The following is a 21,221-nucleotide window of genomic DNA, read 5'->3' as shown; positions in this document are numbered from 1 at the left end:
ATGTAAGTCAAAACTGCCTGCGAGCTTCTCCTGTACTATACGTTTTTTCTCTATGTGACACAATCGTGTTTTTTGTCAGCCTATTTTACAAAAACTGAGCCATAACGTGAGATACAAGGTAATGGAGCATTTTATATATTGTCGTGTTTCTTTAGAAATAAACAATGGACAAATAGAGTCTTTAAACGCTTCAGATGTAAAGTTATTCACTGTCAAGTGACATCAAAATGAATGCTAGTCAGTGAAATGCTAACGGAAGGTGATCTCTTTGTAGCATCAAAATGGCCCATAGGAGGTTCGAGTTCTGAAGCGGTTACCTTTGGTTATGATGGGAAGTGGAAGTGAAAATGCTCTTCTTCTCTGTTTTTGGTGAATTTCGGTAGCAGAAACAGCACCGCCCATAGGCCTGGAATATGAAGTAGCGTGTTGAGTCATTTACAAATGGATTTGTTTGGACGCAACTATTCTTGAAACGAATCCAGGGAAGATGGGTAAAAAAAGATCGTTTTGGTATGTGTGGACGTGGAATGTTTCCGTGTGGATGGCCCCTTAGTCTCTTCTGAGAAGCCAATAAAAACCATCCTGGCGATTTACAGCAGTCTGTCACAAAGCCTCACATGTTCTACTGTCAAATATTTACCAGGTATGTAAAACACTGGTGAGCAAATATTTAAAACCCTTTGCTTTATTGGTCAATGTACTAATTACGGGAGTGCACTGAGCCGCGACACTGAGCAGTAGTTTGTTTACACACTTTGGCTGACCAAAACGAACCACTCTCAAACTGCAAAGAGTATAGGTGATTAGTCAGGAATGTCAAGTGTGGATTTCAAGATTATGGTTCACTGAAAAAAAATGGTACTTTGGATCAACTTAAAAAAAAATTCTTACAGCTAATTTTTTTTTGTGTTGCTCAAATTATATTTCTGATTTAGTCTAAATATTAATTTTGATTTATTATAAATTAAAAATATTTATTCATCCGAATTTAAAGATTTACATTCACACAAAGTAAAAATATTATTTGTTTGAAGTCCATAAACTATTATTTTACGTTGTTCAAAATTAACTTTTAAATTAGGAAAAAAATATTACTATTACATCCAAGTATAGTTTTTAGTTTATTCAACTAATTAAAACACTAATTTTGTTACAGGTAATTTTTTTTAGCTCTTCTCAAGTTACATTTTTGATTCAGTTCAAACTATAACTTTTACATATACCTTAATATAATTTCTTTAGTCACAAGCCAAAACATTACTTAGTGTAGATCAATATAGTAACATCTTATGCATTTTTACAACTTAAATTTTACCATGAACAAAACTAACTTTGCTATAATATAAAATTAGAATTTTCACTTCAGGTAAAACTAAAACATGTTACACTCAATGCTTAAATGACTTTAAATAAAGACAAGAATATTCTTATGAAAAGACCTTTGTTTAATGGGATGTCTTTTTTAAATGTGCATCACCTTTTGTAAAATAAAAAATAAACCTGCAATGCATATTTCAGCAGCTAGCTGTTTCACACAATCACTTAAGAAAAAAAAACAAGTATTAAAAAAAAAAGAAACATGTATACAATTAACCCTTGTGTTGTCTTCTGGTTGACCATGCACTTGTTGTCCTTCTGGGTCAAAATTAACACTTTTTTTAAAACACGTTTTTGTCCCTTTTTTAAAGCACTTTGTTTGTGTCACTGACATTTTCGATGCCATTTTTCACTAACACCAACTTATTACCACTAGTTTTACACTTATTTTTGGAATACATGGTCAATACATGTCATTTACAGGAAATTATACCTAACTTTGAAATTATGAATTATTTTGACTAATATTAGAGGAACCTATGTTGATGGATAATCACAGACGTGTATCTCAAAGTTTAGTCAAGTTTTAAATCCATTTCAATTTTTTTTCAAATGCTATAAAATAGTTTTGGGTAATTTGGTTAAAAAAAGAAACCCATATTTCTGATATAGAAGTTTTGAGAACGGGTCAAATTTGACCCGAGGACAACACAAGGGTTAAGTGAAATATGGTCTTTGAGAGTTTTTTTTTAAAACCATATGTAATCACATCTTAACCTTTACAAAATCTTGTAATGTAAACATTTAAAACTGGTTTGTTTATCTCATTTTAAACTTGAGATGTATTGTGTAAAAATTAGGGTTGGGCATCGAGAACAGATTCCTACTTGGAATAGTTTCAAAAATTGAATTGGTTATAAATCTGATCATGGTTTCCAAATTTAACATGCACAAGTTTTGGTTTCCGTAGCGGCCAGGTGCTTGTTGTGTTGCCGTAGAGCACGGTAAGCGGTGCTCTAGTGTGGCTTTATTTTACGTTGAAAAAGCCCCGTCAAACTGCAACCCACCTTTGAATCAAAATAAAACTTTCCTCTTATTTGTGAAAATAGGCATGTGACCCCTTTCAACTCCACCGCTCAAAGAATCGGAATCGAGAATCGATAAGAACCGGAATCAAAATCAGAATCGTTAATATCCAAACAATGCCCAACCCTAGTAAAAATACTTTCTAACCGTGCTAAAACGTGGCAATCCATCGATAAAAGGACTATAATGTATGAATGTCACATTATTTTGAACTTTTACAGATGTAACTAGAGACCAAAAAAAATAATTAGAAAATACAGTTCAACTGCTGGGGGTGCAAACTATGAACAGCAGCAGTCATGTTGTTATAATTGCTGCATATTACCACTGTCCACATTCCAATTCTCTAAAACCCCACAAGGCTTCTGACACTTGAAAACAGATTGCAATCCTTTTGTCTTTTGTACCAGAAGACATTTTAGAAATTAACATTCACCACACAAAGTGATGTTTTCCATGCAAGTCTACTTTTTCCTTCACCATTTACAGAACTAATTCTTAATCTCTCAATTTGTTGAAATTGTTATGTTTTTTTAAACTTGACACAACTCCACCAGAACCACACTGACAGTGTTACCAGACATGGGTTTCCACAAAAAAATTAGAAAAATTATGTAAAAAGAAATTCTGAAAGTAAGGCTGTGTTCAATTTAAATATGGGTCTCTTATTTACATTTAACAATGACCCCTTTCATTCTCCTGCAAGGTTTTTGAATACAAGCTAGAACACAGAACAGAAACATGCTGTATCCAAATGTCGGTTTCTTTGAATAATCCATTATTTAGAGCTTGAGACCCTGCGTCTCATTGTCTTTGGTTCAATCTCCATGAAGATTTTCTGCAGCGCATCAAAAGTGTATTTGAGCTCACCTGGATAGCTCAAGTTTAGAGCATAGATGAGGCCAAATAACATGGCACATGCATGTGTAACTGATGGCAGCTTGTTAAGGACTTCCACACCTTCTATCATAAACCCAATGTCCTGTGGTGGCTGGAGAGGATCCTCCTCCTTCCTTATAACAAACCCTGGCATTGTACACCTCTCGAGCTCTGTTTCAGCTTGGTCCTTCTGAACAACCTGATAAAAGACAAGAGATTTATTTTAAACCTTTGTCTGGTGCACCAATATAAAGAAATACCCATTTTTTTCAATCAAATTTGTAAATACAAATTCATTCAATCATTGGGGGGTCTTTTTCATTGGACTTGCAAATTCCAGCAGATAGTAAATGGCAGCTCCTCCAAATATTTTTCTCATAGCAAACATTTGACTTCATCACAAGTAAAGCATTAGTAGAAGTATTGCTATTGTCCTCCAAAACATTATAACAAAAACATAAACAGTACATACTTCTAGGGTTGCATTAGACACACCTGCCTTGTGCTTTCATATTTTCATTAGTTTCAGAATCTGTCCACAGCTTGATACCTTACACAATGCAATATTTGGCATGTCCAGGCTTTCATTACTCTGTATGCACAACTGCTGCTGCTCTGAAGAGAAATATTTTATACAATATCTTATTTGTTTTATTGTTTTATTTGACCGGATTCTCTTCTGTGTCTGACTTCCTGCTCGGCTCATCTGCTCTGTTGATACGGCAAGGCCAAGGCTTCCACAAAAAAAAGAGATCAGCGGAGCAGCGTGCCCAGCAACTTGTTAAACGCTCCACGGCGCTTCTGGCGGAATGACAAGCATTTACTAGAGACCAGCTTCAGCGAAGCCAGCACAGCCAGAACGCCACACAGCCATGCCCGGCGGAATTAGATTTGAAATTAGAAAACCCATTAATAAACAAATGCATTTTGTTTTGCAAATAAAACATCAAAGCAAATATACAACATAATAGTAATTCATTACATCATGCTTAAGGAACAAATACAGTATCAGATTGTGCTGTAGATTTTCTCACAAACTTTCGCGACACTTTCAGGTGAATATGAATAAATTTAAATGCACCAGGATGCCGGGTTTGAGCAGAGCAGACATTAAAATGATTTCTACAGAAATACTGTTTAAGAAAGATACAATACTATAATAGAAAACTGTTACCAGCTCTTTTTTTTATCTTGCACTCATCTATGCTGAGAAAACAGGGATGCAATCAGTTCTGCTGAATTGATTCTGCCCTTAAAAGGTCCCATGGCATGAAAATGTCACTTTATGAGTTTTTTTAACATTAATATGCATTCCCCCAGCCTGTCTATGGTCCCCCAGTGGCTAGAAATGGCTATAGGTGTAAACTGAGCCCTGGGTATCCTGCTCTGCCTTTGAGAAAATGAAAGCTCAGATGGGCGGATCTGGAATCTTGCTCCTTATGAGGTCATAAGGAGCGAGGTTACCTCCCCTTTCTCTGCTTTGCCCTCCCAGAGAATTTGGCCCACCCATGAGAGAGAGACATCACGGCTTTCAAACGAGCAAAGTGGCAGTTGGTCAAGGCCACACCCCCAACATCCACCATGCCCCCACCTCTCTCCTCCTCAATAGCTATAGACACAGAAATGGCACATACTAAGGAAAGCTCATCGTGGGACTGGCTCTAGTGGCTGTAATTCTGCACCAAAGCTGAATTTCGGGGAAAGAGACTTCAGATACAGTATTAAGGGACCACTAAGGTCTATATAAAAGAGACTTCAGATACAGTATTAGGGGACCACTAAGGCCTATATAAAAGAGACTTCAGATACAGTATTAGGGGACCACTAAGGTCTATATAAAAGAGACTTCAGATACAGTATTAGGGGACCACTAAGGTCTATATAAAAGAGACTTCAGATACAGTATTAGGGGACCACTAAGGTCTTTATAAAAGCATCCAAAGAGCACCATGTCATGGGACCTTTAACACTCCGTAAGGGTACTTCAAATCAAACTGTAATAGGAATAAAATTATAGGAATAAAAGTTATTAGCACATGCTTTAATGGAATTTTTTGGGATTTAAAACCCCCATTAAGTTTGCACTCATAAATATCGAAAGACATTTCAAAATAAAAAAAAATGCTGCCTCTAACATCTAACGTTCATAAACTATACGTTGGATAATTTCTCATTATTGATAAACACCCTCAAAAGTAGTTATAATTTTTAAACAGTACATTACCATGGAAATCTTTACAAAGTCAGCTCTACCTCCCACCACATTTAAAATGATTCCTAGCACCACCTGCTGTTGTGGGGGAGGCTAGCTACGCTAAACTAGGTAGCCACCTAGCAGACAGGGGTTGATTTTGGTTTTGGAAAAAGGAATAAACATATTATGTCCTTCAAACCTCGCCAGGTAACGAGTATCAATATCACACATGATCTAGGTACAGGGGCGGATTTAGTAATTTTGGGGCCCAAGGCAAACACAGACATGAGGCCCTCTACATCTCTTGTTTCCCCCCTTTTGTCAATCCTTATTTTTCTAAGAAAGTCCTACTTGTAACTTCTCTTCAGCAGTCTTCACACAGCAATGATGTCTAGACATCTGGAGTTGCATCTGTAAGAAGAAGAAAAAAAACACAGAACATTCTGTTTAACAGATGCATCCACTGTAAAATTGTATTTAAAATTTTATATGTACATAATATGTATTGTCTTTTTATGGGAACAGCTGTCATTGGTTGTCATTTACCTTGGGCTTGGCTCTCTGATAGTATCTCTTATATGGATCTGCTTGCTGCTTCCTGTTTTTGTGGACTTCTGTCACTAAAGTGAGAAGAAAACACACAAGACAATAAGTGATCAATTATGGAGACATCATTTTAATACAAATAACTTATTAGATTAAACAAGACAAGGAAAATGTCTCCCCTTGCCTCTGTTTTTGCATCTGTCTTTCTCGTCTTCTCCCTTTGGTCTTTGCCTGTCTTTTTCTTCTTCTCCCTTTGGTCTTTGCCTGTCTTTTCTTCTTCTCCCTTTGGTCTTTGCCTGTCTTTTTCTTCTTGTCCCTTTGGTCTTTGTCTTTCTCCTTCTCCCTTTTCTATTTGTATTTGTCCGTCTTTCTCTTCATCTCACCTTTCTTCTATGTCTTTGTATTCTCTTCCTCTCTCTTGAATGTATTTATGTACATTGAGTTTTTTTGGCTTTCTCTTACTAATTAACTCAGCTTTAATGGGTGAGTAACAAATGAAGGAAATCTTGGGCTGATCTCTCTGTGTGTGTGTGAGTGTCTGTTTGAGTGTGTGTGTGAGTGAGTGTGTCTGTGTGAGAGTGTCTGTGTGTGTGAGTGAGTGCCTGTGTGAGGGAGTGTGTTGTCGTCTTTTTCGTCATAGACGTCGTCATCATTATTATCACTGTCACTGAAAGTGAACACGGAAGTTTTGTTACCTGAAGTTGAAGGATCCTCCTCATCCTGTAAAGTTGCCTTGGATGTAACGTTAGCAGCAATATCGCTTGAGCAGCCTGGGCTGGCACTGTCGGCAGCAACGGGTAGCTCCTCCTCGCTAGCAGCAGTGCTGATGGTGGTTGTAGCATGGGTTGTAGTGTTGTTGTCATTGACAGTGGCGGGCGTCACAGAAAAGTTTGTTAACTTCGGCAATTTTTTTAAAGACGTTTTGCTTCCTCCTTTTTTCAGCACCGCTTGGGTAGTTTCGCTTCATTTTTACTCTACAATGTACACTGTCTGTCACTCTGCACACGCACTCTGTCTGTCACTTTTCTTTCTCTTTTTTGGCGCATTACAGCCTTGTCACTTTCGCAGATGCGCAGTAAGTGAGATAATGGAATAGTCCAATGTAGTGAGGTGGGGGGGCTCCCTCTGCCTCCGGTCTGCGAAACTAATGATTTGATGCCATTTTTCACAAATGGAGTTTTAGAAATATATAATTTGCGAAAAGTAAAAAAAAAAAAAGCATAAGTTAATGGGGCATTTTGGGGGCCCCTAGGTAGTTCGGGGCCCAAGGCAATTGCCGACCTTTGCCTAATGGTAAAGTCCGCCCCTGTCTAGGTACATTTAACTACGACTAGCCGCATCTGTTCGCAGCTGGCAAATACTACGCTATTATTGTCCCGTCTTAGTTTGAGGGGCTTGACTTAGCGAAGGGTCAATAATGGTGCAAAGATTTTGCCAGAAGTTATGACGAATTTTCTTTTCTTTGTAGCATATATTTGTTTGTACTTTTAAGACGTGTAAAAGGTTTTTAGAAACAGTCGACAAGTGTTGAGACCATGTACGACTTTTAATATTTGTTTATCTTGTCCAAAGTGATTATTGCATATAACTACTTACCAGATACTCCTTGATAAGTTTGTCCACATCCTCCCCAAGATACACAATAAGGGACTTCAGCAGGCACTCTCTCTTTAGATTTACCTCAAGACTCTAGGTGAGAGCACAAACAGTACAAAATTATGCTGTTCAGTTTTACAACTTGATTGAAGATGCAACTTCCACACAATGCACATGGGTTCTTTGGTTAACAGTAATTGTTATTTACAAATGCTTTGAGTAAACCAGTTAAAAAGTCAGTCAAACTCAGAAGAGAAGCATGGCACGTCTTCCAAAGTGTATTCTAACTCTATAAATCTCTGCAAATTTCATTTGAGCGAGTACATACATACCTGATCCAAAACTCTCAGTATGTTCCGGGTCTTCTGTCTGACAGCTCCTCCCTTGTTTCTGATGATATCAATCAGCTTGCTGTGGTGCTTGTCCAAGGAAGCCAGGAACTGCGGTTGAAGAGGAACAGTTGTAATCCTCATGAATTCAGAATTGATCTTCAAAAAAACAAAATAGCACATTACAAGATGTGGTGTGTAAGATCTTATTTTTGAAATCCAAGGCCTAAACATGCGTTATGGCTCATTAGCAGGTTTTATAATGGTAGGGGAGAATATTATAGGACTGAACTATTACAATGGATTTACAAAAAAGTTACTTACCTCATCCATTGAGAACAATGCGGGCCATCTGACTTTTAAGTCCTCCACTCATAATTCCTTCTCCACAATTTCATGTCTCCGCAGTGAAAAAGTCTTGGCCATTTTGTCCTTTATCAGTGCACAGCTGTTTCGTTTCATCACCTCACTTAGAAATAACAGTCTCTTGTTTTCCAACTTGTCTGGGGTCTCTCCAGTCGCAACTTGGCTGGCCTTTTCACTGCCATGTCTGCCCATCAAAAACAATCTAGTAAAAACATGAATAAAAAAACATTAGTATTGGTTGTACGGTCCATAACTTTCATCTAATTACTACTCACCAATTTTATGATTAACAATCCCACTAATCACTATTAGTGATATAGAGAAGTTTTACACTTTCTGAAATTTGCATACATTTGTGTCTAAAGTCAAACTGTTATGGCCTTAAAGCAGTGTCTTTTTTACATTATGAGAGGAGAGCAAAAGAAAGCGAAACAAGGAATTCTCAAACATTTCCAATCCTACACTCATTCATATTCAACCTTATACATGTATGTATCTCTTCAGAGAGATGAGCCGCCGTCCATCAACCATGTAGTGAGCCAGAGGGTATGGATCTGTCAGTTCAGGCACCCCAACAAGACTTAGTTCCCTAGCAGTAGATATGACGAAGTCATAAGCTCTGTAATGTTCCAGGTACCAGGCATCCCATTTTCTGACAATGAAAATGAGTCTATCCTGTAGAACAATCATATGAACTATTTCCCAGAACTCTGGAAGTTTTGGTAAAACTGTGTGTCGGAGTTCAGCTGCCTGTGTTACTGCCTTGCCGCCCGGCCTGCCTTCCTCCACAGACCCCGGCCTGCTGTTAGCTCGATTGAGCTCCGGCACTGTTAAGAATACTCTAAGAGACGTGATCATTTGATTTCTGGAGGAAGGAGAGGCTGGGGTCGAATTGAAAGTTAAGCAAAAGGTTTAATAAAACAACACGATGAAAACGAGTCAAAACACAATCAAACATAAAACATAAAACATAAAACACTGCCAGCAGCAGACTGCAAAACATGCTTCCCCTGTCGGGTCACAGTTTGCAGCCATGCGTCATGACAAAACAATACACTGTAAACAGCGGTCTTCAAAATGCTTCCCTTGCGGGGTCACAGATTGAAGCCCCGAATCTCTCTCCGGCTCACACATTTATTCCCTACACCTGGGTGTTTCCTCAAATTAAATCTTCCCCTATTGGTCAGATGTCTCTCAAAAGAAAAGGTGTAAATTCTGTGTCTTGAGGCCACACCCGGTCACAGGATCTTACCGAGGCGATGTCAATTGTTTCCAAACTACAAGAGTACACATTCTTTGTCCTAACCTAGTCTGGCCTAGCAGGGGGTGGCTCCCCAAAAAGAGACAACAGTTACCTTTCCTGTGGGGACAATGAGTCTCCTACAGTATGCTAAATGACAGATATGAGCAAATCAATTCTTTAGAAGCTTGAGAAGGTGTGAGCCAGACAAATGCTGATTAGGCTTAATCAGTATTGAAACATTCCTTCACTCAGTCACACAAACTGTTTTTAAGTTACATTTTCTACCTAAAAGTATATTGTTTAATCAGACATCACCAATGGTTTAACTTTTTACAACCTAACACTACCAAACGCCGCTGCCCTGACAGAGCTCCAGGGCCTGCATTGCCTCTCTTCCTGCTAGCTAAATGGCCCGTGTGTGAGAGCGCGGTCAGCGAGCTTGTTACACCAGCAATCTCTTACCACATGTTACACACATGTCACGCCACTTAGCTATACAAGTTATATACCTAAATGTCTTATAAAGCTAACAACGGTGTCCGATTTCAAGTTAATGAATATTTGTGAGCTGTAAGGGTTTTGTTAGCTGCGACTGTCCCTTCAATCCTATATGTACAGATTGCGGCTAGTTAGCTTCATTTTTGGTCGTAATTCGAGTATATTTACAGTTTGAATTTCATCACGCCACTTATACAACATCGAACTAAATGTTTTATTAAGCTAACGGTATCCGATTTCAAGTTAATGAATAGTGAATTCCAGAGGAATTCTAAGAGAAGAATTCATCTCATTGATAGAGCTACATTCAGCCGCAGGCTCTATTAATGAGACTCACGGACAAGCGGCGTTTATTTCCCCAATCGTTTGTTTAAATAACTCAACACATTATAATTACACACATTAAAAGAGTAACTGGAACCTGTGGTAAGAGAATGCTGGCGTAACAAGCTTCGCTGACCGCCGCTCACTCACATACACCGGGCATTTAGCTAGCAGGAAAAGGGAGTTGCAGGCCCTGGAGCTCTGTCAGAGCAGCTGCTCGTTCATTAGCCCAAAACGGTGACTTTGTGCGGGTATGAGGTGCTGTGGGCTGCCAGACGTAACGGAGCTCAATCGAGCTTCACAGCAGGCTGGGGTCTGTGAAGTGAGGCAGGCCGGGCGGCGAGGCAGCAACACAGGCAGCACCGCTCCTGAAGTCCGACGCACAGTCGGACAAAATTTGCAATTAGACATCAATTTTCGTAAAACGGCCCATATTTGACCTCTACATAGTTGAGTTCTCCCACAAAAAAGTCTCAGAAGTGAATTTAATGGTAAAATAGCATATGAACAATGTATACAATTTCTAAGATCTGCACGACCTAGATTCAGAAGACTAACTGATCTCAGGTCAGTTGTGTAGCCTATGTAAATGTTGGGGCGTGACAAACACAGACTAGAGCCAATGAGGAGGAGCCGCAATAGTTGACGTCAACTATGGGGCTTGTGGAGATTCGCCCGTTTTCAGAGGCAATTTCAAATAGTGAGATTTGCAGAGAAAAGAGGTGTCAATGGGATTTAGAGGTTCTATGTATGTCCTAGTTACCCACTAAACTGTCGTTATTCAACTATGACAAGGTAAAATCAGTTTTGCATTCTATCACCCCTTTAATACATCCGTGGACTATAATAACTTTCACCACTGCTCATTTTATAAAGGCTGCTGCAAGAAAACGTTTCTTTGTTTACATTGTATAATGTGCTGTCGGATTGCCTTTTATTTTGCAATTCTGTCTGCCATCGGACCGATTGCAGCACGCAGCTAGCAGAGCTAACGTTAGCTCTGCTAGCTAACATCGGCAGTCAAACAAACATCAATGATCCATGAATGATGTCTTTTGATAATCTATGGTTTTCGGCGGTAGCCTTTCTACAATAAGCCGTGGTAAAAGTTACTATAATCCGTTCAAGGAGTTAATAAGCAGACAGATTAGCTAGCTAGTTGATAAATTGTCCACTTCCACTTTATAAACAACCATAGCAGCTAATGTTAGCTACGTCGCAGCTGTAGCGGTCAGCTACTTTAGCGATGTTTAACGTTGGCTACATAACGTTAGCAATATATCTTGTGTAGAATCCATAGACTGGCAGGGCAGAGGGAAGTGTCAGGGAGCACAGACAAAGTATTTAGATGAAGTGAGCTGGTTTGACCATGGAGATGGGATATGCTTTCCGCTTCGCACGCAGCCGTGTGTGGCCGTGCACTAGCACTAGTGCGGTAGTAAGAGGTCGAGGGGTGTGGCGATGACATCATCGATACGGTCTTATTCGTATTCACCGTCCAAACAAAGCCAAATGAGAGCCGTTTTCGAATTTTTTCACCCTGAGACCAGGTTTCAAAAAGTTTTTCAGGCAGTGCGTTTACAGGATTCGTTTGGCGCGGCCCGGCTATAACGATGCAAAACATGTGCGTTTGCACAAAAAAACGTTTCCGTGTGGATGGCCCCTAAAATTGGTGCCTTTGAGCTAATGAATACAGTACATTTTGTAACATTTTTTTTGTAGTAAGTCTTTCGCTTCCAGGCAGTGGAAAGAGGGCCACGCCCACTACAAGAAGCCGTGATTGGATTTGACTTACAGAGAGTAGATGCTAGGTCTTGCAGAATAGTTTCATCTACTTGACAGTTACCATTCTGCAAGTGCTAAGCTAAGGTTTGATGGATAAGAGGGACAGAAGCAGTGCCAATTAAATAGTCAAACTCTTGCAAAAGTTCATCAACGGCCACACTAAAAACAAGATAAATATGTTCTAGCTTTAGTAAAAGGGAGGCAACTTTGAGCTCAACATTACATGTCAAGTCATTTAAAGGAATATTTCACCGCTGGAAAGCTGAATATATCTTTAAATTGGGTCACTATGTAGTAGAAATGTGAATTTATTTTTTTTATTTGTGCCTTCTAGGCCGCGAAAAGCCAGAAAATGATTTTGGTCTTATATGGATGAAAAACACCAAATCCCAGAATGCACCTGCTTCGTTGCTTTGAGTCCACTCCCAAGCCACGCCTACCGCTTGACAGACCCGGACAGACCGACAGAGGCATTCAACTCAACTCAAGCGTGTTTTATTGTCATTTCAACCATATACACGAAACAACCTTTCATCGCGTGACTCAAGTGGTGTTACACATTTAACATATATAAAAACGACATTATATAAAAACGACATACGAAACAGGCTACATTTTATACACACACTTTATAGGCTCCGTAAAGTTCAGCTAACGATACTAGCATTAGCGCTTGGTGGGCTGTAAACACCGAGCATAAACACAGCCGTGAATTAGTGTGTGATGTAGAATGGTCGGCATTTAACAGTCACAAACTCCACCAGCAGTTAGCTAGTTGGATTTTATTTCTACACCAGTCCACCTCCACGGGCCGGGCGAGCAGCCTGGTAGCTGGATAGTCCCGGTTCCGGTACACTGTTGTTCAGGCATGTTTCCACAACAACAAAAACACAGCAGTCACTGAAATCACGTTGGGAGTTTCGTTGAAGGAGGATGTAGTCCAGCTTGTTGTTTAATGAGCAGACACTTGCAAGCAGGATGGATGGGACAGGTGGACAGCTAGCGTTAGCTTTCCACCTGCGCGGGGAGGATGTCCCCTAGCCGGTTAGCGGCATTGAGCGACACCGCTGGTCTCCTTGCAGGCGAAGCTCACGTAGTGTGCCGATATTGCGTCTGTAATAACGTTTTCTCCATATTCTCCGATCTGTACCGATGTCTCCTGGTGGTACACCACGTCCGGTAGTTTGAATGCAGATAATTGTTGTAAATGTTTTCTGCTGAAAACCGAAAGCATGTTTAGCGAAGATTCAAGATGGCTGACAGTCGTTTTCATTCGGAATACCTCGGCCAGACTCGGCAGTCCAACCCCTGTGGGCGTGTTGAAAACATACGAGTAGATCCTACTACTGGCTGTAGTCCTTTTGCCTCTGGCCCAAAATCTTCCAATGACGCAAAAATCGCCATTTTACGTCAGCCGGAAGATTTTTCACGGCCTAAATGCAGAAATCTCTCGTCTCAGGGGGACATGAGGGAAGGAGGCACGGTCATTCAGAAATACTATCGGGTTTCTACTGATACAAAGCTGAATGCTAAATCGGTGAAGTATCCCTTTAAATCCTGCACATCAAAACTGGAATCACCCAAGTCATCTGTACTTAATTCATCTAAGGGCTCTGTACCAACACTATCAATCTGGATAATGCTACAATGACTTCCAGCAGAAAGATTTACGCTTGAACTACTTCAGGCTTTAGGTCAGTTTCAGAACAATCCTTATGATTTCTGCTTCTGTGAGTTCGAAACGAACCATAAACATTTGTTTTGTAGGAACACCCCTGGAACACACAAACTACTGTTTCACTGTTTTCCAAGTGCTGCGCTATATGTTGAAAATAGTCATTTAAATTTGAACATTGATTGCATCTGCATAAAAGACATTTAAATGTGGTAAGTTCCATTTGTGAGGATTGCTGATGACATCTTGACAAGTGGCTCAAAAGTGCATTCCAATTCCAATTCCATTCTTGCAGGTACATGGACAGTTGAAATAGATGCAGCGATAGGACTGGTGACGTCCATAATGTCTGTGTTCAAGCTTATAATGTTTAAGTAGCTCAGATCTTCGTGAAACAGATGTACCACAGTCTCTGCATTTCCACATTCATCAGAAAACTAGGAAAGAAAGAAAAGTAGACCCACCTTACCAATTTGCCACTTAATACAGTTTACATGATGCAGAATGGTAAGTTTGCATGCAGTTTATATAAACAGTTATGTTTTTGTCATTTACTTCAGCAGGAAAGCAACGCCTTTTTAAAGCAACAGATATTTCATTTTACTAGTTCATTAGTGGTATAGGTATCATTACTTGTCTCCATATACCTCTACAATTGATCACATTATCCAGAAATATGTCCCTACTTTGCAGTTATTCAAAAGCTGTCATAAGTGAATAGGTTTATACAGTATGAAACATAATAAACTGATGTTCTTACAATTACTGCAATCATTTAAATCAATTGTAAGGTTACTTAAACTGCATGGAATGACTATTTATTTAATAGTTTATTGCCTGGTCAAATGAACTTACTGTAACGGTGGGTAACTTTGTGATATTTGTTTTGACTAGAGATGTGAGGAGACACTTACTGCCATTCACTATATTACAAATGTAACTAAAACAATTTTAATTACATTATTACTAATAGATATTACATTGGTATGTTGAAATATATTAGGCTATCGGCTGCATCTGTATTTTGGGTTTTTAATTCGTAACTAAACATACATGCAAATGTTCACTTAATTCCGGGACTTACCGAATTCAGTAATGGCTAAAATTGTGACCTTTTCAGGAAACAGCAAACCTGTAAAGACAAAGAAAAAGGTGAGATTTCACATTTAGTTTTACATGGAGATAATAGCATTATCCATAATTGTCACTAAAAACTATCAATTGCATCAGAAATATTGGCGGTATTAAACTGACATTATAGAATTAAACATAAATTCCTTTTTAATAAGTACTCATGAAAGAGTAAGAGGAGCAAAGTTATGATATCCCTCAAAGCAAAACTGTAAGTCTGGATTAAAAAGTCTCTATGGCACAGAAAACGGTCCCCTATTAATCCCTCTGTTGCTAAACTTAACAGATGGTGATGTGCAGAGCACTTCTTTAAGTGTCATGAATCACTAAAACTAGTTAATTAAAAGTTGTTCAGTATTGAGTGGAGCTCCAACTGCGAATTCCAACTCATTTTACTGAAATACTCCCGTTTATAATTGTGGACGTTTTTTTTCCATTGACTTTTAAAAGAAAATTGACCAGGGTGCATTTTATCAGACATGAAGCCGACACATTAAATTGCTGTCGGATTAGCACAAACAGACCACGAGCTGTGACTGTAATGTTAAAACATATCTGCGGTGGATTAAAGACAAGACAGGCAGGCAAACGTCTGAAGGTTTATGGCACTTACAGTAACATGCATTTAAATAATGTCGACGTTGACGAGTTTTACCTTCTTCGCCTTACTTTGCTCTGCTGCCAGCTCTGTGTGTACGGCGTGTGCGAGCCGCTGTTGTGTCGAAGTCTGTTGCACCGTCGAATAGTATTTCCCTCTTGTTTAAATGCGTAGCGACCCCACTGTGGTTAGCGATAAGGTGGTTCAAGTTCAGGTATCGTTAAGGGAAACATATCGACGGGGGAACGATCTTCCACATACAGCTTAATTAAAGGCGCAAACCTCCCCGCCCTTGTCAAAAACACGTCTAGAGAGCAGAACAGGCCCTCTCCTAGTTTTTAAGCATGATTTAAATACGATTATTATTATACTGACATTATTTTTTCACACAGAGGCAACAGATGAATCTACCTGTGCATGTGAAAGGAATGCAAATAACTTAGTTTAGCTAACGTTACCTAGCTAGCTAGCTAGTGTTAGCTTAACATGTGCGCAAATTACAAAAGCATTTGTAAAGTAGTTGCCCTTCCTTCCACTAACTTTAAATGAGCATGGAAAACAAACGCTACCATTACAACAACACAATAAGACTTCTTACCTTGTTTAAACGAGTTTCCTTGAAAAACCAAACATCTTTTTTTTATTTAAATAAATCTTTATTAAATCTTTACGATACAAACAGTATGAACAAACAATCAGTCATTAATACAGAAAAAAAACATTAGTGAAGCGCAGAGCCAGGGGGACTTTCAAATAAATACATTAAAAATAGAGCATAACTGAATGGTTTTAGCAGCTTTCTTATTCTTTGAGTTATAGATGGTTTTGATGTACTGTTCTGTTTCCTTCCCAAAAGCAATAAAAGAAGGTGTAGAGTTACTAAATTTGGCTTTGTGTATATGATATTTCCCTAAAATGATCAATAAATGAATTAGGTATATTACTTTCTGTTTTTTTTTTTTACTTTTGTTGTCATGGAAACCAAACAGTACATCTTTCCACAACAAGGAAAAATCAGAGATAAGATCAGTAATGTATTGGGATAGATCTTTCCAGAAAATGATGGTGTAGGGACATTGCCAGAACAGGTGCACCATTGTTTCTGGACATATTCCACATAAAGAACAGTTAACACATATGTCAAGCTTAAACCTAAGGAGATATTGCTTAGTAGGATAATACCTATGTGTATGATTTTGAAAGAGACTTCTCTTACTTTATTCGTAAGGAGGTATACTTGTAAGGAAGGTTCCAAATATTACCCCAATTCAGGTTATCAACAAAGTTAGACCAATAGGGAACAAAATTAGGGGTGCTGGTGACATCTCTCTGGAATAAAGAGCGAATGTTACGATTATTATTCCTCGTTGTGGTAGCGAAACATTTATTACCAACTGAGGTCAACTTAGGGTCCAAAGCTGGTAAGCAAACTGGTTTACCAGTCCCTTTTAAGAGAGTTAAAATACCAGATGGGATGGCATACATAACAATTGCAAACTCTCTTGGGGTGATTGGAATGCCAAAAGTATGAAGGAATTCAGAATAATTCAGCAATGATCCATTATCATTTAGTAGTTGGGACACTAGAATAATGTTATTATCAAACCAAGTTTTATAGAATAAAGATTTATTCTCGGGACAGCAAAATTCAGAACGATGCAAGGTCATGGGGTTACGTCGTTACGTACGTCACATGACATGAAAACCTCTTGTTTAAAGTGAAAATAGAATTTAAGTACAATTGTTGCTAATTTTTTCTATGGGGAGTGTTATCTGCTTTTATGCAAACGGAAATAAACAGGTTTATCCTAGAAACCATGATTTTCAACTAGACATAAAAATGCACTTTAAATAAATGACACAGTGGTTTGACTTTTTTCAGTGTTGTCAGCTTTGAGTTTGCTTATTTTGGGGGTCAACAAGGAACCAGGATGTTGCTTTCCTTCACTGCTGATAAACGATAAGAGCTGATAACATCAAGTGAACAAAGACATATTTAATGAAAGCCAGTTCTACCCACACTATGCTTTCTACACACGTCACAGTACAAAGTACATAGCTCCCACTACTACAGTCCTTTGGACTTTTTAAAATTGTTTTAAACACTTAATCAAACTGCTCAACTAATCACCAGAGCAATACTTTAACCTCAAGCTTAAATTGATAAAAATTATAACAATGTAATGCATTTATTATATTAAAACAATTTAATCTACAAAATGATTTACCCACAAGCCAATACTGTACTGTATCCTTCTTTGGCAGCATTTACAACCTTGAGTAGTAATAGATCCTTCTCAAGCTTCTTTCAAGCTGGTAATGTGAGTAAACAGCATGTTTTGGTTGATTGAGGTAAAAGTTACTCAAGGATATTGTTTTAAATAATATCTGTATTTGCGGCTAAAAACATCCTACTAGTCTGCACTAGGATTTTCCCGTACTATGTGTTATTTATTTTACGCTCTACCTTTCAAAGTCCTGCAATCTTTATTATCTAACTTATAAAAACAATTAGCTGTTGGAAATTGGATATTATTTGAAGCCATATTGCCCAATTCTATAGTTGACATTTTGAGGATTATGCTTTTTCACTTTCTTGCAGGGAGATGGGGTAATTAATGCCACTCTTATGTTTGTATGCTAAGAATTAAGCTACCACCAGCAGCTGCTTACCTTAGCTTAGCATAAAGACTGGAAACAGGGTCCAAAGTTTACAAAATCCAAGCATATCTAAAGCTAACTAAGTAACATTGTATCTTGTTTGTTTAATCTATACAGAAACTCAATAATAACACGCTAACTCTCTGTCACTGTGAGGTTCCATTTGTATGCTAAGCTAAGCGGCTGCTATAGCTTCAAAATAATGTACAGTCATGAGAGTGGTATCAATCTCCTCATCTTATTCCTGGCAAGAAAGTTAAAGCCATGTATGCGGGGGCGGATTTAGTCATTTTGGGGCCCAAGGCAAACACAGACATGAGGGCCTCTACATCTCTTGTTTCCCCCTTTTGTCAATCCTTATTTTTCTAAGAAAGTCCTACTTGTAACTTCTCTTCAGCAGTCTTCACACAGCAATGATGTCTAGACATCTGGAGTTGCATCTGTAAGAAGAAGAAAAAAAACACAGAACATTCTGTTTAACAGATGCATCCACTGTAAAATTGTATTTAAAATTTTATATGTACATAATATGTATTGTCTTTTTATAGGGAACAGCTGCCATTGGTTGTCATTTACCTTGGTTGGCTCTCTGATAGTATCTCTTATATGGATCTGCTTGCTGCTTCCTGTTTTTTGTGGACTTCTGTCACTAAAGTGAGAAGAAACACACAAGACAATAAGTGATCAATTATGGAGACATCATTTTAATACAAATAACTTACAGTTTAAAACAGAGACAAGGAAAATGTCTTCCCTTGTCTCTGTTTTTGCATCTGTCTTTCTCGTCTTCTCCCTTTGGTCTTTGCCTGTCTTTTTCTTCTTCTCCCTTTGGTCTTTGTCTTTGTCGGCAGCAACGGGTGCTCCTCCTCGCTAGCAGCAGTGCTGATGGTGGTTGTAGCATGGGTTGTAGTGTTGTTGTCATTGACAGTGGGGCGTCCACAGAAAAGTTTGTTAACTTCGGCAATTTTTTTAAAGACATTTTGCTTCCTCCTTTTTTCAGCACCGCTTGGGTAGTTTCGCTTCATTTTTACTCTACAATGTACACTGTCTGTCACTCTGCACACGCACTCTGTCTGTCACTTTTCTTTCTATTTTTTTTGGCGCATTACAGCCTTGTCACTTTCGCAGATGCGCAGTAAGTGAGATAATGGAATAGTCCAATGTAGTGAGGTGGGGGGGCTCCCTCTGCCTCCGGTCTGCGAAACTAATGATTTGATGCCATTTTTCACAAATGGAGTTTTAGAAATATATAATTTGCGAAAAGTAAAATAAAAAAAGCATAAGTTAATGGGGATTTTGGGGGCCCCTAGATAGTTCGGGGCCCAACGCAATTGCCGACCTTTGCCTAAGGTAGAGTCCGCCCCTGCGTGTATGTGTACAGCTTTTGCTGAGTGTTTTTGGTTTTTAAAACCATTGTATAATGTGGTCTGGATGGAGAAAATGCAGTGAAATTCAGAATCAGAATTGGAATCAGAATCAGCTTTATTTGCCAGGTATGAGGACAGATATGAGGAATTTTGCTTTGGATTATACATTGCTCACAATGTGCTTACTAATACAAAACAAACAACAAAAACAAAAACAAACAAATATACACATATATATACACACTATAAACAGAAATAATTTAGACAGGTTGAGGCAGTAGTGCAATGAAGAGTGCAAAGTGCGCAGGAGTAAATCATTTTTATGATAAATTATTATTATTTTAATTATGGAGCATAGTGCAAAGTATGCTGGAATAAATAAGTAGTATATTATTGTATGAACAGTATAAACAGCTCTGAAATAGAGAATGATGAATAAATAATAAGTGGAACCAGTAAACAGGTGCTGATTAGAGACAGTGTTGCTGGGTTATTGCACAGGAATTGTACCTGACACTGTGAGTCAGAAGTCAGCTGTTGATCAGAGTGATGGCTTGTGGAAAGAAACTGTTCCTGAGTCTGTTGGTTTTGGTGTACAGTGCTCTGCAGCGCCTACCAGAGGGGAGAAGCTGGAATAGGTTGTGTCCGGGGTGAGATGGGTCTGCAGTGATGTTTCCTGCCCGTTTCCTGACTCTGGAAGTGTATAAGTCATGATTGGAGTGCAGGTTGGCACCGATGATCTTTTCTGCAGTCCTAACTGTCCGTTGTAGTCTGCTCCTGTCCTTTTTGGTGGCAGATCCAAACCAGACAGTGATGGACGTGCAGAGGACAGATTGGATGATGGCTGTGTAGAAGTGGATCAGCAGCTCCTTAGGCAGGTTGAGCTTCCTGAACTGGCGCAGGACATCCTCTGCTGGGCCTTCTTGATGATGGTTTCAGTGTTGGGCTCCCACTTTAGGTCCTGGGATATAGTGGATCCCAGAAACCTGAAGGATTCCACAGCAAACACAGGGCTGTTGAGTATGGTGATGGGGGGAAGAGTGGGTGGGGGCTCCTCCTGAAGAAATTGCCCTTTTGTCAGTCTATTATATGTAAAAAATAAAGGTTTCACACATTTTAGAGTGGTTTTAAGCAGCATTAAGGCATTGACTACAATGTCTAACACCTTTTTACCACTATAGGTCGTGCAAAAACTGAGAATTGGTCGTTTAAATTGTTATTTAAGTTTCCCTTAACTATCCCTTTAACCTTGGCAGAAGATATGAATAATAACTTTAGCATCATAACTAACCATTTGATTAGGACTATTTCTTTGCAGTCAATTCAACCTGCAAAACACATGGCCGGGAAAGAAAGATAAATTCCAGTAAAAAAGAGACATCATTGTCCCTTTGAAGGTATTAAGGGACTGTTCGTTATTTATTTAAGGGGCCACCGGAGGAGTTTTGGGACCTTTAATAAAAATAGACACGACCCTCCCCTCGCCAGTAATAATTTTTCTATGACCCTCCAAAATGTTTTGGAAAAAAGGAAATGACCCTCCCCCAACAATTTATCAATACCTTCTGTACTGGTTTGCGCTTTGCAAAGATATACAAATTCCCATTGTTTTTTTTATAGCAGAGA

General features: G+C 38.8%; 1 protein-coding gene and 1 long non-coding RNA gene across 3 annotated transcripts in view; one reads left to right on the top strand and one right to left on the bottom strand.

Annotated features, from left to right (window-relative positions):
• LOC120551219 (alpha-N-acetylgalactosaminide alpha-2,6-sialyltransferase 1-like) overlaps positions 1-21,221 on the top strand; it is a 33,282-nt gene that overhangs the window by 7,137 nt on the left and 4,924 nt on the right. The window lies entirely within an intron of this gene.
• On the bottom strand, positions 14,142-16,198 carry LOC120551242. The gene is made up of 3 exons (XR_005637849.1): positions 16,166-16,198; positions 14,923-14,970; positions 14,142-14,275 (listed from the first exon to the last, which is right to left on the bottom strand). It is a non-coding gene; the product is annotated as an uncharacterized LOC120551242 (long non-coding RNA).

The sequence above is a fragment of the Perca fluviatilis genome, chromosome 21 (genome assembly GCF_010015445.1).
Source record: "Perca fluviatilis chromosome 21, GENO_Pfluv_1.0, whole genome shotgun sequence".
Classification (NCBI taxonomy): domain Eukaryota; kingdom Metazoa; phylum Chordata; class Actinopteri; order Perciformes; family Percidae; genus Perca; species Perca fluviatilis.
This window is presented reverse-complemented; position numbering and strand designations above follow the sequence as displayed.